Source organism: Canis lupus, chromosome 11, assembly GCF_003254725.2.
Source record: "Canis lupus dingo isolate Sandy chromosome 11, ASM325472v2, whole genome shotgun sequence".
Taxonomy (NCBI): Eukaryota; Metazoa; Chordata; class Mammalia; order Carnivora; family Canidae; genus Canis; species Canis lupus.
The window spans coordinates 72,820,201-72,841,329 of record NC_064253.1 but is presented as its reverse complement, the minus strand read 5'-3'; the positions used below and the strand labels follow the sequence as shown (position 1 = coordinate 72,841,329).

Below are 21,129 nucleotides of genomic sequence, written 5' to 3'. Positions count from 1 at the left end.
GGCGTGTAAGGGGCCGTGGGCCCTTCTCCTCCAGGAGCTGCTGAGTCGTGTGGAAGACCTCACGGAGGGCAGCAGGGGGTGGGCCGGGCAATCAGGGAGGCTCCCTGTAGGAGGTGGTTCACCACACACGTCCCACTGAGATGCACCCGGGATGCCCGCTGCCTGCTGCCCCCGTGAGACTGGCCGCCCACACCCTTAGGTCCCGCAGCCAGAATGGAACCTGAAGGAACAAGGTGACAAGTAAGGGGGTGGCGGCGTCTTGGAGGCAGGAACGGAAGGAGCACGGCCGGCGAGTTAAGGCCTGGGGCGTCAGCCTTGCTCTGCTCCATCCCGTGTGTCACGGCGGCCCCCCTGCTCGTTCTCCTCTGGGGCTCCCGGGCCCTGTGCGTGTGAGATGAAGGCGCAGGCCAGGCCCCCTTGGGTTCTGGAAGGTCCCCATTCTGTGGTGTCTTCATAGAGGCACGAGGATCCACGCTGAGGGGCCTGTGTCCAGGGGCCGGTGGTCAGCGGGAAGGAAGACGGGGAGCGGCGGGCGAGGCAGGGCCACGCACGACCTTCCCAGGGCCGTGGGGCTGAGCAGCGCTCTGGTCCTCAGGGAGGCCGTTGCTGGCTGAGCGACGCTCGTGGCCCAGAGGCGCCCCAGGTGGAGGTGCGGAGGAAGAGAGGGCGGTGAGGGGTCTGCGGGGGGACCCAGCCCCAGGGGCTGCTGGCCTCCGAGTCCCACCGGCGTGGCTCTGCTGGACCAGCGGCCTGCAAGCTCCCTGGGGCCGAGGCCGCGTCCCCACGGCGTGGCGCAGGGGCCAGCGTGGAGTGGCAGGGAGGGCGGCACTTCTCGGCATCTCATCACCTGCCTGCGCTCAACCAGATGCCCTTGTTCCAAAGCGTAAACGGGCAAAGGGTGAATCCTGCTGCCATGTCAGACCTTCTGCCTCGAGAGCTGCAGGGAGCCTGCCCCCTTGGAGGTGTGTGGCTCCCCGGATGTCCCACGTGATGCGGGCATCAGTCCTCGAGCCATGCTCGTCTCCGCCGGGCTTTGGGGCCGAGCCTGGGGCGTGCTGCAGATGCGCGTGGGAATTATTTTATTTTATTTTATATTTCTTCTCCCGCTTTAATTGTTGCTGAGCTCATGTTTTATTTTAATTAATGTTTTAATTTAGCACATGCACCACGAGGCACTTTCTCCGAGGGTATAATTAAGTCAGAAAAAATCGGCTACTCTAGCACTGGGGGATGAAAAACCAAGGCTCAAAAAGAGTAGGTTTGCGGCCCAAAGTCGTTCGGAAACTGAGGGATGGGTTTGGGAGGAAGGTCTTTAGGGGGTCCCCTAGGACTTCACTGACCCCCCCGTCCATTGGAGCGGAGCGAGGGGGGAGGGGGTGGTGTTTGCGGAGAACCTACCGCAGGCCCAGCGCCCGGCTGCACGCTGTACGAGGCTGCGCACTATGGTTCCCACCCTTCCGACAACCCCGCAAAACAGATTTTCTTGTTCTCATTGTCCAGACGAAGAAGGTGAGGCTTGGGGAATTCGCAGCCCCCTCAGGGCCCAGCAAGTTGAAAAGAGTCAAGTCAGAATTTGAGCCCATGTCAATGTGTTCTCTAACACCGGGTTCCTGTCGTCAGAGCACGCTTTTTTTTTTTTTTTTCTTTTAAATTTGTGAGCACGCGGGAAGTATGGGGCAGGCCCCTGGCGCTACGCTCGGGGATCGTCTCCCAGTCTAACGAGGAGGAGAGGCTCCCTGAGGCCTTCAAGAGAACTAGTTTCTCGGGTGATGTTGGGAGTCAGCTGGGGTCGCTGGTTGTTGAGAGGAGCTTTTAAGGCTCCAAACGCCGCCCAGACCCCGCCCCCTCCTCCGTCACCACGGCGACCGACAGCAGCGCCTCCTATGGCAGCTCCAGGGGGAGGTTCTGTTCTTTTTTTTTTTTTTTAATGAATTTATTTTTTATTGGTGTTCAATTTGTCGACATATAGAGTAACACCCAGTGCTCATCCCATCACGTGCCCCCCTCAGTGCCCGTCACCCAGTCACCCCCGCCCCCCGCCCACCTCCCCGCCCACCAACCCTAGTTCATTTCCCAGATTTAGGAGGTTCTGTTCTTACCCCGTCACCCGACACATAGAGCCTCGACAGCCCCTGTGGTTCCAGAGATCACCAGCCTTTCAGAGCTAGTCCCCACCTCCCCGTGTCATGGTCTTGGGGGGCGTCTGGGTGGGAAGGCCCCGGGCTCAGCCATGGTTGGACGCTCAGCTCGACGACTCCCTGGCTGTGGGACCCTCATTGCTTGAGTCCCGAGGTTCTCGTCACGGCTGTCCCAGAGGCTGGGCACGTGCAGGTGGCACCAGCGGTCACCCCGCCGGGTAGCTCCCGCGCCCCCAGGTGGAAACAGGCCGTGGGCCAGCTAGGGAATACACGGAGAACGGAAAGAGCAGACGCGGACGGGCGCTTTGTGGGGAACGTCGAAGGGGTGACCGCAGAGGGCGCCTCCTGGGGGGTTCAGAAAAGGTTCTTTTGAGACGATGCCGTCTGTGCTGAAGTCCAGGAGCCAGGGACGGCCCGGCCCGTCAGAGCTGGGAAGGCTTTGCAGGCAGGAGCCACCCCTGGCGAAGGCCCCGGGTAGGAAGGCTTCCCCTTCCATTTTCTTACATTTCCTACACTTTCTTGCATTTCTCTTTCAGGCACACTCAGCACCGGGGGCGGGGGGGGCTTCATACTCCTCGTGGGGCTACTTCACTCACACTCACCTCTCCACCGACTGTGAAGGTCAAGGGGCCAGGGCCCAGCTCTGTGTTGTCCACTCTCATAATCACAGCGTCCGCTGGGTGAACGAGTGAATGAACGAGATTGGCGGCCCCATAAATGCTGTTCCCAAGCCCTGCTCCCTTCTGTAAACGGCGGCGGGGTGCAATCACCTGGCGCTCGGCTCGGGAAGGAGGGGACTAGAGCCAGGACACAATGCTGACCCCTGGGTGGGAAGCTCTTTGCCTTGACCCCAAACACCTGCCGTGACTCGTTCCTCTGAGACCGCTGAGCGCCGGCGGCCCCTGACCTTCACACGTCAGTCCTGTGAGGCCCCTAATGGCAGAGGCCATGTTGCGTTATGTCCATTTCTGGGGGGGATGCGGCCAAGGTCATGGGTCCTCTAATGCTGCAGGGGTACGTTCCCTCCCATTTTTCCCCTCACCCGGGTCTGTCTGGGACCCACTTCCTGGGGCCACAGGGTGCAGGGCTCGAGGGAAGCTGGCCTGGGAGCCTGCAGCCTGTTCCCCCCAACGTGCACAGCACCTCCATGGTGCCCGGGGCGTGAGTGTGCCCGTGCCCGACCCATATGCTTCCTGCTGCACCCCCCGCCCCCGGCCGAGAGCCTTGTGTGTGCTCGGGACACGGTGCAGGCGCCCTGGAGGCCCCTTCGCCCTGCGGCCTGCCCCGCACACATCCTATGGAACATGGGGACCCCAGCTTCTCCGTGCCCCCAGGAGCCCCAGACTCCACCTCCTTCCACACGTGGCTCCGCGGGCGCGTAGTAGGTCCTCGGGGGGCGCCTGTTGCAGGAATGACTAAGGAGGCTCCCTGGCTTCAGGAGGCCGTCGGGCCCCAGCGCGGTCCTCTTCTCCGCTTGCCGTGTCGCCGCCGCCTCCCCCCGGGTGGCGCCCGTTCTGGGACAGATCTGACCCCGGGGGTTCAAAGCCGCTCCGTCGGGGGCCTGAGCTGCCCACAGGCCGGGGAAGCTGATTCTGCCGAGGGGACCCTTGCCAAGCCAGAGCAAAAGCATTCGCTTGCCTAAGTTTGCATCAATAATTAATCCAACCTGGTTTTACACTAAAATATTAGCTGCGGGAGCTCTCTCCTCGGGCTGGTCCCAGACGAGGGCCGCCGGAGCCCTGGGGTGGACAGCCCGTGAGACACGGGCCGGCGGCTCACAAAGTCGTGGTCTCTTTCCCTCCCCGGGCCCACCGGAGCTCGCCCCACCCGCCAGGACCCTCTGAAGTGCAGGGTCTTTCCCCTGCTCCAAAACCCCGCAATGGCGAGTCCCCACGGTGCTCCCCGTCCCCCTCCCCAACTCCCTATTACGGCCAAGCTACCCTGACCCACCGTCCCTTGGTGCCTCGGCGTGTGCTCCTCACTTGCACGTCTGTGGGCTGAACTCGTAGGCATCCCGCAAGGTGAAATCTGATGGCACCTCCTCCAGGAAGCCTCTTCTGATTCCTCCAAGGACCGTCTTCCTTGTGCCTCCTGCAGGTCCCTGCTTGGGAGGCTACCCCACCTGTCTGGTGCCCTGTTATCTACGTCCACGTCTTCATTTCCAAGGACGCATGTGTCTCTCGTGGGAAGGTGACAAGGACTGTAATGGAATCCTACTCGGCGTCGGGCCTGCTGGCTCTAGGCCAGGGAGGCGGGCAGGGCTCAGCTAGCTCTGCCTTGACACCAACTGGATTTTTTTTTTTTAAGGATTTTATCTACTTATTCATGAAAGACACAGAGAGAGGCAGAGACCCAGGCAGAGGGAGCAGCAGGCTCCATGCGGGGAGCCCGACGAGGGACTCGATCCAGGGACCCCCGGGTCACGACCTGAGCCGAAGGCAGATGCTCCACCGCTGAGCCCCCCGGGGCCCCCGTGAACTGGATTCTAGTCCCACTTCCCGGAGTGGCTGCCGCAGCAGCACTAGCTTCTCAGTTACGTGCGCTTGAAGCCTTGTCTTTTCGACTGTACTTTTTCCTCCTCCTTCCCCGTCCAGGTGCTTTCCCAGCAGAGCCCTGTTCTGCTCACACCCCGACCCCCGGCCCCCCGGCCCTGACCAGGCACTCCTGGTGCTCACCCCGGCCCTGCTGCCCCCATGCTCCACGGACCTTCCCGTTGGGGTTTACGTGTCCCCTGCCCCTCCAGCTCCCTCCCCGCCCCCCAACCCTCCCACCCGTCCCTCAAGAGCCACATCGTCCATGAAGTGGACGCTGTTTCTCCCTTTGCAGAAGTGAGGGGCCTCCTGTGGGCTCAAGGGCACGTGGCTCACCCATGATGGGCCCGGCCTGCAGGCTGCCCTGCACCTGACCCCTGGGGGACGGCCGCCACCACGGCTCGGTTCTTGCACCCCCAAGGCCTCGCCCGATGTGTAGCCGACATCCAGCAGGTGCTCAATACATGTGCTGGATTATTAAATAAACCCGCAGAAAGCTGGGGGTCGGAGAGGGCAGCCTCGCCATCCGCCGGGCAGGGAGCGTCCGTCACCCTTACTGCTACCGTCTCGGCTGCTGTTGTTTTCTGCGACCGGGAGCACACATGCTTTGCTCCCCCGGCTCCGGTTCTCAGACGCGCTCACGCTTCATGTACAGCCCACCCCGTTGTCCCCCCGACGCACATCCGGGCGCCTCAGATCCGCCGTCCTCATCTTTTGTCTTTAAACGAAGTCCCCTGAGCACGCTGTCCCGTGCTGCTGGATCCTCGGCCCCGGTGGGACGCAGGGGGCTGCTTGGACCCGGGGTCCCCGCCCGGAGGGGCCGTTGTGAGCAGGGGGACAGGGCAGGCTCGGCTAGCGGGAGGCCCGGGGCACCTCCGGGTGACGTGTCTGACCACAGAGCCGGTCCCCAGAGGCAGTGGCGCAGGACCCAGGCCGCTGCGAGGGCCTCGGCGGAGACGACGGCACCCTCCTGCCCAGGGGCACCCCTGCTCCCTGCCCGGCGGCCTTGGCGTGTCCCCGGCCACCAGCAGGCGCCCACCCTCGGCTTCCAGGCCCGCGGCCCCGCCGGCCCGTCTCCTCTCCCCTGCCAGCCTGTCAGGAGGTCCGCACGAGCCCGCCTACCCTGCCCGGGGGGCGCCCGGGCCGACGCCTTCACTGCCTCCTTCCTGCAAACGCCCAGCCGCCCGGGGCTGCTGACTCAGCTGCCGACGGAGACACGGGTGCTCGGCCCCCCGTTCAGCTTCCGAACGGTCCCCCAGGGCGAGCCCCAGAGATGGGCGGACGCTCAGGGCCTGCCCCTCTGCGGCACCCCCGCCACGACAGCAAGACCCCCTCCTGCGAGCCCCTGGGCGGCTCCCCGCGCGTGGGTCGGGGTGAAGGACCCAGGCGCCCTTGCTCGACCTCGGCCTGCCTCCCGCACCTGTGTCTTGGGTTTTCCCGTCTGCACGACGCGGGAGTAGATGGTCCCTGGGGTGCCTTCTAGGCCCGTCGTTCCATCATTTCATGAACCTATAGCGGCTAAAACTGACTGAAAATATGACTCTTTCCCGGGGATACAAAGTCAATGGGAAAAGAAGTGGTCTTGGTAATTCGCAGACCCAGGAGGGACATTCTTTTAGGGCAATAAAATAACAATAATAATAAAGTCTAGGATCGCGGTGCTTTTCCATCTCTTATTTGATTCTCCTAACAGTCCTGTGGGGAGAGAGCCAGATACACAGAACTTTCCAGTGGACCGTCGGAGTCACTGTGTACAGATGTTCAGGCTGTGCACTGCACAAGGGTGGTACGGCCGCGGAAACATCGTTCCGTCACAAGTATGCAGTAACCTCCACGTGAGGGCGCGGGTGGTCATGGAGAATCAGGCCTCGCTGCTGGCGCACGCGGTCGTGCACACACCCAGGGGACCCCCCACAGTGAACACGCGTGTCACGGCCAGTCCTGGTCACGCTCTGGATGAGTTCCGAGAGCACCTGCCTCCTCTTGGTGCCCTGGTTGCACCTTCCCTCTCTGTGACTCTGGTTCCACGGCCTCACCTGAGGGATGAGGTGGGGGCCGAGGGCAGAGCCGGTGAGGTGTGCATGTGCCCCCTGCCCCTGCCCGCCCCCACCCCCGCCCTCCCCTGCGCTCCCCCCCAGCCCTGCCCTTCCCCTGCCCTTTCCAGTTCCCAACCCCGCCCCTGCCCCTGCTCCCCCTGCCCCTGCCCAGGCTCCCTGCCCCCACCCCTGCCTTTCCCAGTTCCCAGCCCTGCCCCACCCCTGCTCCCTCCCCGCCCCCGCCCCTCCCAGGGCAGAGACAGGCACACACCCTCCCCTGTCCTGTGCGCTGGGGCGGGGAGACCTGGGGCAGGGAGACCTCGGGGCGGGAGAGCCTGGGTGGGTCGAGTGCACAGCACCATCTAGAGGTGGGGAAAGGCTTCTCCTCTCCGGCCCCTCGGCCCCCTGCCCGGTGGTGAGCCCCCACTCAGGTCCCCCTTGGCCCCCACCCGGGGAGGTGCCCTCCCTGCCCTCAGCGGCCCCTCGCCACCCCCACCCAGAGATGCACCCCCCCTCAGCCACCCCCTGGAGATGCGCCCTCCCTGCCCTCAGCCCCGCCCTTAGCCCCCCACCTGGAGATGCACCCCCCAACCCCCCCTTGGCCCCCTTAGCCGGAGGTGCGCCCCCCTACCCGCAGCCCCCCATGCCCCCCCACTCAGAGATGCACCCCCACCCCCTAAGCGGAGCCGGGTGCCGCTGCCCTCCGCCGCGGGTGGGTTGGCTTCTCCTGGGGTAAGGGAGGAAGGAAGCGAGGGATCGCCTCTGGCCCCGGGTGTTTGCTCGAGCACCCAAGGGTGCTCAGTGAAGGCCTTTCCTTCCATGATGTCGCCCGGCCTGGGGCAACGACTTGAGACAGTTCTTAGTCTCGGAAGCCGCTGCCGCGTGAGTTCACCCCGGGTTCCCTGGTTACTCCCTCCTGACCGCCACCCGCTGCCCCACTCAGGCCTGCGCCCCGCCCTGTGTAGCTACCCCGACTGCAAGCTTGTGACAGTCCTGCGGTCGGTCATTATCCGGCCCGGCTCACAGAGGAGCACGAGCGGGACCCAGCGCGTGCGTGGGGGCCACACGGGGGGAACGTGGAGGCACTGACGTCCCAACCCAAGTCCGGGGCTGGCGAGGCAGGCGCTGTCCCCCTCGCTGCGCCAGAGCCGCTCTGCTCGGCCTGCAGGTGACCGCTGACTCCCGGCTGTGCCTGTACCTGCCTGGCTCCAGGCCACGCCCCCACCCGGACCCGGAGTCACGAGGCTCCACGCACTTGTCCGCCTGGTTAGGGACTCGGACCCTGCAGCCCAACGCGCCTGACCTGCATCACGTGAGCGGAGCGACCCTGCACGAGCCGCGGCCACCGGGGCCTCTTTCCTCAAGGCGCGGCGTGGGGATGGGGAGAAGAGGGTTGAAGATCCGAGCAGGTGCCGGGCGCGGAGCGAGTGTTCGCGATGAGAGGCCACGGCCTACGCGGGCCTGGGAGGGCGCGGGGAGCCGGTGCGGCGCCCACTCAGCACGGAGCCTGCGTCCTGGTGACTCTGGCCTCCTCCCCGCTGCCGACGGAGCGGAGAACCCTCCCTCCCCCGAGACCTGTGGGGAGCGGCTGCTCTTATTTATCACGTAGGAAGCATCTGCTCTTTGGTGAAATATCACCCTCGTGAACAAACACCGTGCGGGCGTCTGACCTTTCCCGACGAGCGCCGGCTTCTTTGCTCAGCGCCGGGAATGAAGCGGGTTCGAGGAGGAGACATGTGTCAAAGGACCTTTCAAAGGGGCCACCAGATGGGCGCCCGGGCGGTGACCCCGGGGCTGAGAGCAGCCGTAAAGACGGATTGGAGGCTGCAGATGAATAAACCCGACCCTGTTATTCTGATGAGCCGAGAAACCTGCTCAGCATCTGCAGGTGCAAAGTCTGGAAACGAAGTCGGCCTGGCAGGTGCCAAGAACACCGGCGCTGCACGGCCCCCGCTGTCTCCCTCCGGTCTCCCTCCTGTGCCCTCGGCGGGAGCCGTTGGCACCTGTCAGCAGGGCCCAGACAGTGCAGCTGGCAGACGCCGGCAGGTGAGTGTGCAGGTGGCCTCGGCGAGCCCCCCCGGGTTGCGGCGGCGTCCCTGGGAGCGTCCAGGTCCTGGGCTGATGAGCAGGAGCGGCCCGCGAGGGAACGGAACGTAAGCAATCATAGGACGCCAAGACTTCCGGACGCCGCGCCCGGGTGCGCCGCAAAGCTGTAGCCCCGAGACCACCACCCGGGCCTGCGTGGGGCTCCAGGAGGAAGGGCTGACCCCGCGGACCGACCCGACGGCAGGGGCTGTGGCTGTGCCGTGGCTCCCTTGCTCCGCCAGCCCTTGCTGACACCTCTGTGATCCAGGGACCCCGAAAGGGCTGAGATGAAGTCGTCGCCTTTGCAGAGCTCAGCATCTCTCGAGGGGCCAGGGGCAGGGTCACGGGGCAGGGGCGGGGGGAGACGAGCCCTGTGGCGCAGGTAACAGGGAAGGACCCGGGGATAGTCTGGGCTGGGAGGTGCGGATGAGGGACCCGAGGGAGGGAAGCCCGCACCCTTATAGCACCTGGGTGGGCCCCAATGCTGGGAGGGGAGCCGCAGAGCCAAGGACACAGCAGCAGCTCGGATTCGAAATGTGGCTTGTGGCTGAACCCCAGGGGCCCCGGGGAGTTTTCTGGTGGCGATAAGGGGCCCCTGAGCCCCTCAGGTTGCACCCGACGGTGTCTCCTACCGAAGCCTTTTGTCGGCTGCGCTGGAGGCGCTTGGAGACCAGGCGCAGGATCATCGGTTCGGCGGCTCCGGACTCAGGAGGGCGGCTGGGAATCAGTCTCTGGGTCTCCCGATTTCCGAGGTCACCTTCGTGACCCGTGTGCATCCAGAGCTCTGGCCGCGGATGAGCTGGAGAGGGGCGGGCCATTGCCGGGAGTTCGTCCTCGGCCCACACGAGGCCGCGCAGACGGCGGGTGGTGTTTCCGCACCGGAGCCGCCGAAGGGGTTGGTCTGCTCACTCCCGACCTCTTCGCAGCCGGGATTGCACATTGTGCAAATGCTTTAAGGACAAACTCATGGAAATCAGTGCAAACTAGACCGGAGGCCTTCGTAGGCCGGAGGGTGCGCAGCGGGCGTCCACGAAGCCCCGTCCACGGGTGGAGGGCCGGGCACGGTGAGCCGTCCGCCAACGGGAGCCAAGTCAGGTCTCTACACGCGGCCACCGAGTGCCCTCGACCGAGCTTCTTAACACGTCTGAGCCCTGGTTTCCTCGTCTGGAAGCGGGTGGTCGCCGCCTTCTGCTGTCGCGAGGGTTGGGGTGACCCTCGGGAACTGAAGGCGCATCGTCCGACCCACGTCGGCCTCTCTTCCCCGTCGCTCACAGCGGCCGGTGACCAGGCCCTGGGCTAACAGACGGCTGTCCGAGCCTCCTGGCCTCTGCTGCTCCCCTGGCACCGCGCACCCCCCGACTCCCCATCACTCCCGGGGCACCCTCAGCCTCTCGGGTCCAGACCCGGTGCCGCCGTCCCTGGTTTCCGTCACATTTTGTGCACGCCCTTAACACGCACTTGTGCTGTGGCTCCACGGACACGGGTCATGAATCTAGGATGTTCCGGGCTCCGAGGGGCCCCTCCCCGTCCCACCCGCACCCACACCAGACTCCCCGCCAGGCGGGCCCGCGTGCAGAACACGGCCTGGGTCCTGAGCGTGTGGTCTAAGGCCCCGCACGCGACCTGGGCCTCGCCGTGAGCCTGGCGCTCGGTGCACCTGTTCCAGGGATCCATCTGGCCTTTGTCTCTCTCCCCGCGCGTCAGGATGCTGCTTGGGGGCAGGACGACGTTCATGAGGCTCATTTCGGGGGGCACGTGTGCCCGCCCAGGTCTCACGCCCCCGGGCCAGTGCTGTCAGGACGTTGGTTGAGCTCCTCCGTGGCACCTGACGCTGCATCCGGCCGGCGGCTGACCCTTCCCGCCCCATCGGCCCCACAGCAGAGCCTCTCGCCGGGTTCCCAGGAGGCCCAGAGAAGCCGGAGGACCTGCCCAAGGTCGCCCAGCTGGGAAGTTTTGGGTTTGACCCTGGGCCGGTCCGCGTCCGGCGTCCACACGTCCCGGCAGTCGGCCGCTGCTGTAACTCAGCCTTCCTCGGACCACAGCCTCCAGGTTCCGCACGGCGACCCCGGGCTGAGCTGCACGCGGCGTCGGGCTCCGGGTGCCGTCCTCCGCTGTGGGGACCCAGCTTCCGAGGCTCCGCCCACTGTCCCCGAGAGCCCGTCCTCCCCCCACAGGCTGGGAACGGGGACACGGGCCTGGGGGCCCAAGGACGCGCCTCCAGTTGCCGCGACTTCCTTCGGTCCGGGTCACCCTGCCCGGGGCGGCTGCAGCCTCACCGCTCACAGCCCAGCAGGGACAGCGGCCGGGCTCGGCCACCCGCCCCGTCACAGCTCCGTGTGGCTGCAAGAGGGGTTGTTTTTGCACAAACCCTTCCTTGATTTTTGCACCGTCAGAGGCTGTTTTTATATGTTATGTTTTCCGGCCCTTTAGCATTTTGCCCGGTTGGCTCTCACGCGTCCCTGGGAAACTCTCCAACATTACATCGCGGTCCTGCCGGACGTGGGGGGCAGCCCTTCCGGGCCCGGTGGATGCGGCGTGGGGAGGCGGGAGCTGGGAGCGCCCAGGAGCCCCGCACCCCGTCCTCGTCGCCAGCAGCCGGCCGGCACCCCGCTGCGGGAGCTGGGCTGTGTGCTCTGGGTGCTCCTCCCGCCGCCCTCGAGGACGCAGGCTGGCCGGGGCTCGCGGGCTCCTCAGCCGCTCACTGCAGCCCCCGACCACCGACCGGGAGCCCCGGGCCCTCCTGCCCCTCCTGTAATGAGGGCCGCGGGCCGACCGGCGTCGCAGGGCTGCGGTGACAGCTTGCGCAGGTAAAGCGCGTGGAGGAGCCTCAGTGCTCAGCAGAGTCAGCGAGCACATCGTCCCTCCTGCTCACCGAGCGCCTGCCTCGTGTTTCACGCACAGGCCAGCTTGTTAGATCCCCGCCCACGATGTGGAGTCGAGGCGTTGCCTCCGAGAGGTTAAGTCCCCCCGCATCGCACGGCTGGGCGCAGGGGACCAAAAATTGGACCCGGGCCTGTTGCATCCAAGGCCCGAGCCCCTGGCCTTTCTCCCGGGTGTGGACGAGTCGGGGGACGTGCTCTCTGCCCCATGAGAATTGGAGTCTCCAAAGATCAGACCCTCGACGCAGCGCAGCTTTGTGGGGCCTGCACCCGAGCGCGGAGCGTGGCTCTGTGGGCGTCTGCGGGAGGAGCCAGCGGCCTCGGGCAGGGAGCCCGACACTCCCCCGGGGTCCCCGGGCGTCAGGCCCTCTCATGTCTGCAAGGCCTCGTGGTGGGTGTTATCTCCGTCTTACAGCTGAGGGAGCAGCAGAGGACTCTCTTAGCTCCAAAGTTAAGAAAGAAGATCAGATGCTAGATGACCTTTTAATGGCCTTTGCAAGGACGCACTTAGAGGAAACTGGAATTTTAATACTGCGAGGAGCTGCGGGGAGGGACGGAGAAGGCCCGAGCGGCCGTGCTCTGGACGGAGGCCGTGTGGCAGTAGAGGGGCCGCTGGACAATCAGACCAAACTCCCCACCTTGGCTCTTCCCCCCCTTGGCTGCTCAGCCACTCGGGGCCTCACGTTTCCATGAAGCAAAGGCAGCAAAGCCAGAGCCCTGCCTCTCATCCGTCAGCCTCCAGATCTGGACGGGCCGTGCGTCAGGAGCCAACCCCACCTCCAGGCGGCCCGGCCTCCGTCACCAGGGCCGACCCCCTGCAGGACGGGGCACTGTGCCCTGCGAACGACACTCACATTGGTAAAGTCGTGCCAAGTGTTGATTAGTGCTTGAATCAATTCATTAGCCTGGGGGTGTCTCAGGGGGTACAGGGGGGCTCTTTAGGGAAGCGGCACTAGACTTGGTCCCTAGATTATGGGGACGAGCCGGCCGTGCACAGGGTGGGGACGTGGGTGCCCGCAGCAGAGGGCACAGCCCTTAAGTGACCCGGGTGGAGGGGCAGGCAGCTTGGGGCAGCTGTACCTGGCAAAGACGCAGACAGCAGGCAGGGCAGGGGGTGGGGGGCTGAGCAGGTGACCCTGGGCCCGGAGACTTGAGCGGGTCAGCTGGATTCCACATGGTGATGCTCCAGGAGGGCCGCGTGAGTCCCCAGGCCATCGGGAGGCCGGGGTAAGCTTCCTGAGGGGCCTGCTTGTGGCTTAGGGAAGAGTCAGAAATGATGAGGGTGCTCAGATTCATCCCCCATCCCAACGGAGAGGGTGGAGCCCTGGGTGCGCTCCGACGGATTGAGTGTGCAGCGCCAAGAGCAGGGGACGGTCACAGTGACCCCAGGTTTTGGGTGAGAACCGCTCGGGGGAGGATAGCGCTGCTCCTTGCTGAGGTGGGGACACGGGGTGGGGGCCGCACGGGAAGCGGCGGTTCCGCTTGGAGGAGGTTAGATTTTGGAGACCTGCTGGACGCTCCAGCAGAGATGCTGGAGGGGCGGTAGGTCGGGAGAGGCGCACCGGGACCCACGCTTGATGCGCATAGGCACAGACCTTTATATTGATTAATGTCATCTGTGTTATGTTGCCATATATCTGTGTATGGCAGTTTAAGCCGAGGGATAGGGCGAGGGCATCTAGAGTGAGGTGAAGGCGAGGCTGGGCAGGACCCCAGGCAGGGCTGCAGTGGGGCGTCCGGGACAACGGAAGAACAGGAGGTCAACAGGCAAATGGGAATCACCTGGGACTCTGTACGAAGTGACGCGATTCCCATCCTGGGTGCAAAGAGCTCATGGGGGCGGCTGAAGGGTGTGGATGGAGGCCTCATCCGGGAGCCCGAGCGAGGCTCCCTCCAGCTCCCCTGCATTGTCCTCACTCTTTATCCAGGCCACCCAGCTGTCTGCCTCCAGGAAATCGATGGCTGCATGTCACCCCCTCCCTTTGCGGACGGCAGGCCCGGGAGCCGCTCAGGGGAACAGGCACCTGGATGCTGGCTCCCTGAGCCCGTCCCGCGCCAAGCCCCGGCTGGGGTGGTGACCGGCCAGGCTGCTGCATGGGGGCCAAGAGCCCGGTGAGGAGGCGAAGGGGAACCGAGTGCCCGCCTGAGCCTTGGCACCCCCCTCGTGCGTGCCACGAGGCAGGAGGGAGGAGGACATGGAAACATGTCCTGCGTGTGAACGTCAGCGGCACGCTGGAGAAGAGGGCATGCCCCTGACACGCTGGGAGCCATCCTGCGGCCTAGGAAGCATGCCCGGACCTCCAGGCTCCTGGAGTCCCGTGGGCGGGCGAGCAGCGGGGACCAGAGCCCACGGGCTCCCTCCACGCTCCGCAGGCCCCGCGCGCCCGGGCTGACGCCCTGGCCTCCGGCTGAGCGGCCTTCCGAGCTGGCACGCACAGTCTGTACCTCGCCCTTCTCTCCCTCCCTCTCTCTCATGAGTAACTTTCACACCCAAGTCCAAAAAAAAAAAAAAAAAAAAAAAAACACCCAAAACAAAAAAGAAACAGAAAACACCTGGTGGGGCGATGGGCCCCGGGGAGGGCCGTTTAAATCACCGATCCACCTACATGTTTTGCTCGCACCTCAAGGCCTGGATGAGGGAGGTGTGGAATCAGAGCAGCGCATTTCAAGCCACATGATCCAAAATGTGTCTCTTATTTTTAAACTGGGCGTATTTATATATTCAACAGTTACTTTTTATAAATGCAAATGGAATAGCAATGAAAATCCTCCTCTGTCTCCATGTCTTACGCAGACTCCTCGCAGCCTTGGGCAGCCCTAGGCTCCCCCATCCCGCCGGGATCACGCCCACCGCTGGTCCGGGGTGTAGAAGGGCCAACGGCTCTGCCTTCGCACAGGCCCGTGGCGTGGTGACCTGCTAACGTCTCAGCACTCGGAGATCACGCTGACTCCGAGAGCCTCCTCCCGTCAAGTATCTGACCGAGCGCTCATGCTCTTTGACGTTGAGAAGGTGAGGGGGCATGAGGACTTGGATCCGACCAGCGGTCTACTTGGCCAAGGTTAACGCGACATCCCGCTCAAAGTCAATGGCAGCTTCCCTGTCAGAGTCTCTTGGGGAACTTCACATATTTTTTTTGAATTTTATTTATTTATTCATGAGACACAGAGAGAGAGAGAGAGAGAGAGGCAGAGACACAGGCAGAGGGAGAAGCAGGCTCCATGTAGGGAGCCCGATGCGGGAGTCGATCCTGGAGCTCCAGGATCAGGCCCTGGGCTGAAGGCAGGTGCTCAACTGCTGAGCCACCCTGACATCCCTGAACTTCACGTATTCATTCAGCTAACACTATGGACTCTGCACGCCACGTGGTGCTCAGGGGGCAGGACTCGAACGTCACCCAAGGTGGCTGGTCCTGGAGTCCATGCGACTTAGAGTCTCATGTGCTCTATGAGAGCCGAGGGATGCAGACTCGGCTGGAGCCAGCAGGTGATGGAGGAGAAGCTTTGGAATCAGGCCTGAGTTTGAATGTGGGACTCACCGCAGGTGAGCTGGGTGACCATCGGTGCGCTGTTTCCCCCCCTTGGACACCAGGCTGCTCATCTCTAAAGGCGGGTATGGAAACGCTCGCTGTATAGGGCTGCGGCCCAGACGGGAGAGGAGAGCCCGAGTATGGTGGCTCTCTAGGGTAGCTCCCCTCGTCTTTCTGGGCTTCCTGCAGCACCATGTTGGGGATTGCTTAGAAACAATTTGCTTCGGGGAGCTCCCAGCCTGGACCAGAGCTTCCAGGGGGAAGCGGCCTCCCTGGTTCTCTGCTGAGCCCCTGGGGCTCAGCACCACACCTGGCCCATGCTCTACGTTGGACCCATATTTGTCAATCACTGATTCAATGGTCACGGGATTAAAGAGCACAAATGCGAGACGGAATCCTTGAGGGAGGTAGCTGGGGCAACAAGGGGCAGCTACCAGGTTAGTGCTGGAGTTTCCACGAAGACTGGGAGATGAGAGGAGGGAACAGCATGCTGCATGGTACCGATGGGGCATGGGGTGCAAGTGGGTCGAGGGGTGGCAGGAGTTGAGGCTGCAGTGGCTGGTAGGGCTGGTCGGGCACATGGAGGACTTTGAACTTGACTCTGTGGGGACCATTGAAGGGCTTCGGTCAGACACGGTCAGCCTTGAATCTGGGGAAGATCACCTTGATGGATGGGAGGGATGCAAAGGTAGAGGCAAGGAGGCCAGTGTGGGAACCGTTGCCACAGTCTTGGGAGAAGACGGCCATGGCTTCAGGTCCTGGCAGTGGGAATGGAGAGAAGAGCGAGGTCCAGCAGAGGCCAAGGCTGCACAATCTATGGGACTCAGCGGTCGCGCAGTGTCCGGTGCAAGCTCTGAGGCCTGGGACGTGCTTGGGAGGGAGGGTAAGCCCTTGATTTCTGTCCCCACCAAGGGTGAAGGGCTCTCGCATTTCCCCGTGAGGGCTGGGTGGTCCCTCCTCAGAGCTCCCTGTTGAGGCGAGAAGAACCATTCTGCCATTTCTTTGCTCATGGGGGCTGTCAACCTGGTAAACAGAGGTGTTGTCAACTGGCCTTATTGAGAAGTAGTTTAAATTAACCTTGACAGGTGGATTAATAAATAATAAGGCCTGAATGGCTTATAAAGAAATCAATTACGCTATAAATCTTAAAAAAAAAAAAAAAAAAAAACACGTGCTTGGCTCCATCTCAGCAGAGCTGCAGCATTCTTGAGCAATTCCGAATGGGCCCAAACTCGATTCCAGGCAATCTCGTCGCTCAGGGAGTTGGACAGGACACAGTCAGTGGCGTAGATCACCCTACATTCTGGGGATGGCTGAGGGACAAATTGTGGAAAACAAGATAATTTACCGTCATTCTCTACTTGTAACATGCAGCCGATGATCCTGAGTGCTTCTCTTTCCGTAATACCCCTACTTGGCCGCGGCTGGAAGCCACCCAGTGTTCACGTGACCCGCGGTTCCCAGCCCTTCCAGGCTAATATTTTGTGATGCTCCCTTTATTATCCTGAAATAGAATTCATAAATTATATGACCCACCTAGACATCTCATTTTAAAAATCTATATAATGCCCGCACGGCCAAGTAAATGAAAAATAAAAGGCAAAGTAATTTATAATAAAATAATATGTATGTTGATATGTGAATAAGAGGGTATGACTGGACCGGAAGATGTAATAGCAGTCGGACGATTGCTTGATGGAAGCCCGAGTGACTGGGTGGAATTGACCGCTCAGGTACAGGAGCAACGTGGCCTCCAGAGCTCTCATTTCCCCAAACAGCAGAGATCTCAGCAAGACCGAGAGTGATCCCTCCTTTATTTGCATGGGAGCTGCGTTCCCGGAAAGGCCTGTGTGTATCAGAATCAGACAAGGTTCCTCGTATCTCTGTGTGAGGTGGAGCTACAATCTGGGCTCAGGTCGCCCGAGCGGGGCGTTTTCTGCGGATGTCAGGTGGGACATCCCAAAATCAAGGCAGGTGTGGCCCGGTTCTTTGTCAGGCTGAGCCATCCCATGTGCCGCAGGCTGGGTAGCGTGTGAACGCCAGCGCTGCCCCTTCCATCGGTTACAGCCACCAAAATGCCCCTGCAAACGTCCAGCCGCTCTCTGGACGTAGACCTGCCCGTGGTGAGATCCACGGTTCTAGGCTAATCCCCTCACGACCTGGGTGGAGACATGGAAGGCTGGAGAAGAGAGGGGGCTTCCCAAATGTCCAGTCGGGGCTTCCTGGATTCCAGGGCCTTCCCATTGGCCTTCCTCTTGCCTGCAAAGTGGGGCGCACAGTGGGCCTTCCCGCAGGGCCTTTGTCACCTGGCCTGTGGCGGGATCCTGTGCCTGGTGGGTGTCCACCTCCCCCCTGCATGGGATGAATTCTAGGCTTCTGGCCTCTGTACCTGTTCTTAAAGTGAGTCTCATCTGCGTTTTAAGGCATCGCCATCCCCCCCTTCCTAGCGTCTTACTCTAAGCAAGGCGGGTGAAGTCCTGTGGATGACGACGTGTGTCTGGCGATCTAAGTGGGAAATCTTGTTTACCTTCCTGCTGCTTCCCCAGGAGTTCTGGGGGAGTCCAAGCACACCCGCTGATACCGTCCCACGCTGATCTCATAGACAATCTGCCTCAGTGTGTGTCCCCAGGGCAGCCGCGACTATCTCAGCATTCATACGCGCGGACGCCGTCATGGTCTCGGATACCTTCCTGATGTAAAGCTTCAGGCGGCCAAGACCGATCAGAACCGGCGGAGATAGTGACAGCTTCGTTCATATTTGCCTTAGCGAATTGCCGGGTGGTTTACTATTAGTCTGGAGGGTGTGTATTATTCTAGGACTCCATAATTCCTAGATTCCAGAATTCAGATTCTAGCACCTATCCCTTGGAGTGGCCAAGATTCTGTGACCTCACACATCATTTTATTGTGCCCAGAACCAGAAACGGCCTTTCCCGCATCCTCCGTGGGCATTTTTGGGAATGACTGTGGCTGTCCTTGTCCTGTCGGCATTGTCTCTAGGGCCTGCTCCATGGCACCCAGCCCCCCGACCCATACCCCACATGACACTGACCCCTTGATGATCCTTGAAGGGATTGTCATCACCACTTTGCAAATGAGGAGACCGAGGTGCAGAGAAGGGAGGTGACTCAGCCCAGGCCCCAGAGCTAGTAAAGGGTAGAGCAGCTCTCAAGCCCGGCTCTCCTCTAGTTCAGAGATTCCAACTGCACAGACTGACAACAAATGCAGGACACCCCCGGGTGCTGTCGCTCCATGTGCAGGGGTCTTGGGGGTTCACAGGAAATGGCCCCTGCCTCCCCCAACTCAGCATCTCTCCCCAAGACCATTGTGACCCCTTCCCTGTCTCCAGGCCCACCCCTCCATTCACCTGGACAGGTGGGGAAACTTCCGTAATGGAAATCTGACCGCACCATGCTTCCCACAGTCCCTCAGTGGCTTCTCCTTGTCTGTGGTTCAAAACCCTTACCTCGGAATGAAGACTCTGGCCGTGGACTGTGAACCTCTGCAGCCTCCCATCCACGCGCTACACTTCAGCCGCAATGAGCTTTCATCCTTGTATTAGTTTCCTGTTGCTGCTGTGACAAATTCCTATGGGCTTGGTGGCCCAAGGCGCACATTTGCTTCCTTATAATATAAATTATTACCTGATGGTTTTGGGGGGGTCCGAAGTGTCGAAGGGGTCTCTCACTGGATTGAAACCAACATGTCAGCAGGGCTGTGTTCCTTTCTGGATGGTCTATGGGAGAATCGGTTGCCTTTTTTAGCTGTTAGAGCCCGTTCCTTGGCTCTGGTCCCCTCCTTCCATCTCCACACCAGCAGCGGCCAGGGGAGGCTGCAGTTTTCCATCACGCTGACTTTCCTGTCTCCCCTCTTCTGCTTTTAAAGGCCTTTGTGACTCTATTGAGCCCACTCGGGTAAGTGCAGACAGCGGATGAGCAACCTTGATTCCTGCTTGGCTCGTAACACCGTATTCACGGGTTCAGGGGCTTGGGGCAGAGACATATGTGGGGGAACATTGCTGTGCCTGCCACATCTCCCATGTCCTCCCTGGCCTCTGGGCTTCTGCCTGAAATGCTGTTTCCCCCTTTTACAACAACTAACATATTTCATTGCTCTCTTAGGCCCTGGATTCCATGGTTTCTCCCTTAGAGAGTCTTTCCTGAGCACAGAGAGTTGGTTACACTTTCCTCTATTGTGCTCTTTACAAACACACACACACACACACACACACACACACACACACACACACACACGTTTGTGTTCAGAAAATAGGGGACTGAATCTAGTGGAAGCTAGAAGTTGGGAAGTCCCCGGATTGGAGTCCACCCTCATCCCCATAGGACCTCAGCTAGAGCTTGGATTTTCTAAATCTCTAAAATGCAAAAATAAACTCCTACCATGTTTTTTTCTCATTGATTATGACAATAGATAATTTTTTTTGGTAATTATCTAATCAGCCAGTTTGATTTTGGATGTCCTCTCATCCCCTCTCCTGGACTCAGTTCTCCAGATCTGCAGAATTAACACCAGGAACTAGCAGGACTCCGGCTTACTACAACTAGGTTCACACTTCAGTGCATTAGCGCTGTCTCATGTTCAAGTCCAGGGCCGCTAGGGGTGCCGCTCCACAGAGTTCTCAGGGACCCAGGTCGCTTCCCGTTCAGCCCTCCATCATCTCTGTCTGTGGGTGCTCTTTGACCTCAAGGTCCAAGGAGACATTCTAATGATCATATTCGTGTCACAGAAAGATGGTAGAAAAAAGAGGCTTCCAAAGAGCAAAGGGTACTCAACAGCTGTACCTTCAGAGAGGTTTCTGGAAGTTTCCACCCAACACTTGTGCTTATATTCATTAGCTCAAATGAAGTCACATGACATTCCTAGCTGCAAGGGAAGCTGGGTGGATGAATTCCACTGTCGTGAAAGAAGCGGAGCATGAATGCTAGGAGGTCTCCAGTGGCCTCTGCCATGAGCTCTAATTTCCCTTCACACATTCTGGGATCTCAGGTCAAATACCACCGCTCAAGGATTAGGAAGGTCTAGGTGAGCAGGCTGGGGTCTGTCACGGATGTGTTACGGTGCGTCATAAAGGAGTCCAGCATTAACACAGAACCGCAGTGAATCTGCAGGAAGGCGGAAGGCTTCCATCTGAAGCCTGCATGACTTTGATTGGCCACCATTTACATAATGACCTTCCTCTGCTGCCCTCCAGCCTGGCTAATTGATGTGGGATACTTATGTTGAAATTACATCACTGGGCTTAGAGACCTGGGAGGCAGTTACAGCCCCTTTCAAATAGGAGACCGCACATGCTGGCTCTCTTGGGGAAATGCCATGGTCCTGATGTAAGCAGCAAGAATGTCCCCTCCCTCCCTCAAAAGCATTCCAGTTTGGATGAAAAATCATACAATCAGCCGACCTATAAACACGGCAGCGTACGTGCAAGGAAGGGGCAAGTGGCTCATATTTGAGCCTCAGGAATATCAAATCTAGAATTTTTTTGTTTGTTTTTTGCTGTTGTTTTAGGTTTGGTCCAATGGGGAGGTAGAGAGCGTGGAGTCAGGAGATAAGCTATTTGGGATATCAGTCTTCTCAGGACAAGAAGCCTTGTGGGCAATAACATCCCTTTGTCTTTTTTTCTTTTTTTTAAACATTAGGTTCTGTCCCCAAAGATCACTTTCTCAGTGGCCTTCCACCTCCTTCAACCACCATTCTCTCCTTACCTGGCTGTTTTCTACCTAGAAATGATCTCGTGGATTCATTAGCTCGGATGTTTATGTTTTTTTTCCAACACTTCTGCCGCTTTGCATCCATGCTACCTATGATCACAGGACTCATTTTGTTTGCTTTTGTGTCCCAACTGTTATAGGACATATTATCTGTGATTGATGGGTGGGTGGATGTAGATGGTTAACATAGTGTGATGGAAGGTAAGA

At 60.7% G+C, this 21,129-nt stretch overlaps 1 long non-coding RNA gene across 2 annotated transcripts; it reads right to left on the bottom strand.

The window, feature by feature from the left end:
* Positions 1-14,808: 14,808 nt before the first annotated feature.
* LOC112650480 (uncharacterized) lies at positions 14,809-18,068 on the bottom strand. 2 transcript variants are annotated; one of them, XR_003130218.3, is made up of 3 exons: positions 17,724-18,068; positions 16,545-16,700; positions 14,809-16,219 (listed from the first exon to the last, which is right to left on the bottom strand). It is a non-coding gene; the product is annotated as an uncharacterized LOC112650480 (long non-coding RNA). The 2 variants fall into 2 exon arrangements; XR_003130219.3 differs by having other exon boundaries at positions 14,809-15,954; positions 17,724-18,066.
* Positions 18,069-21,129: the final 3,061 nt, after the last annotated feature.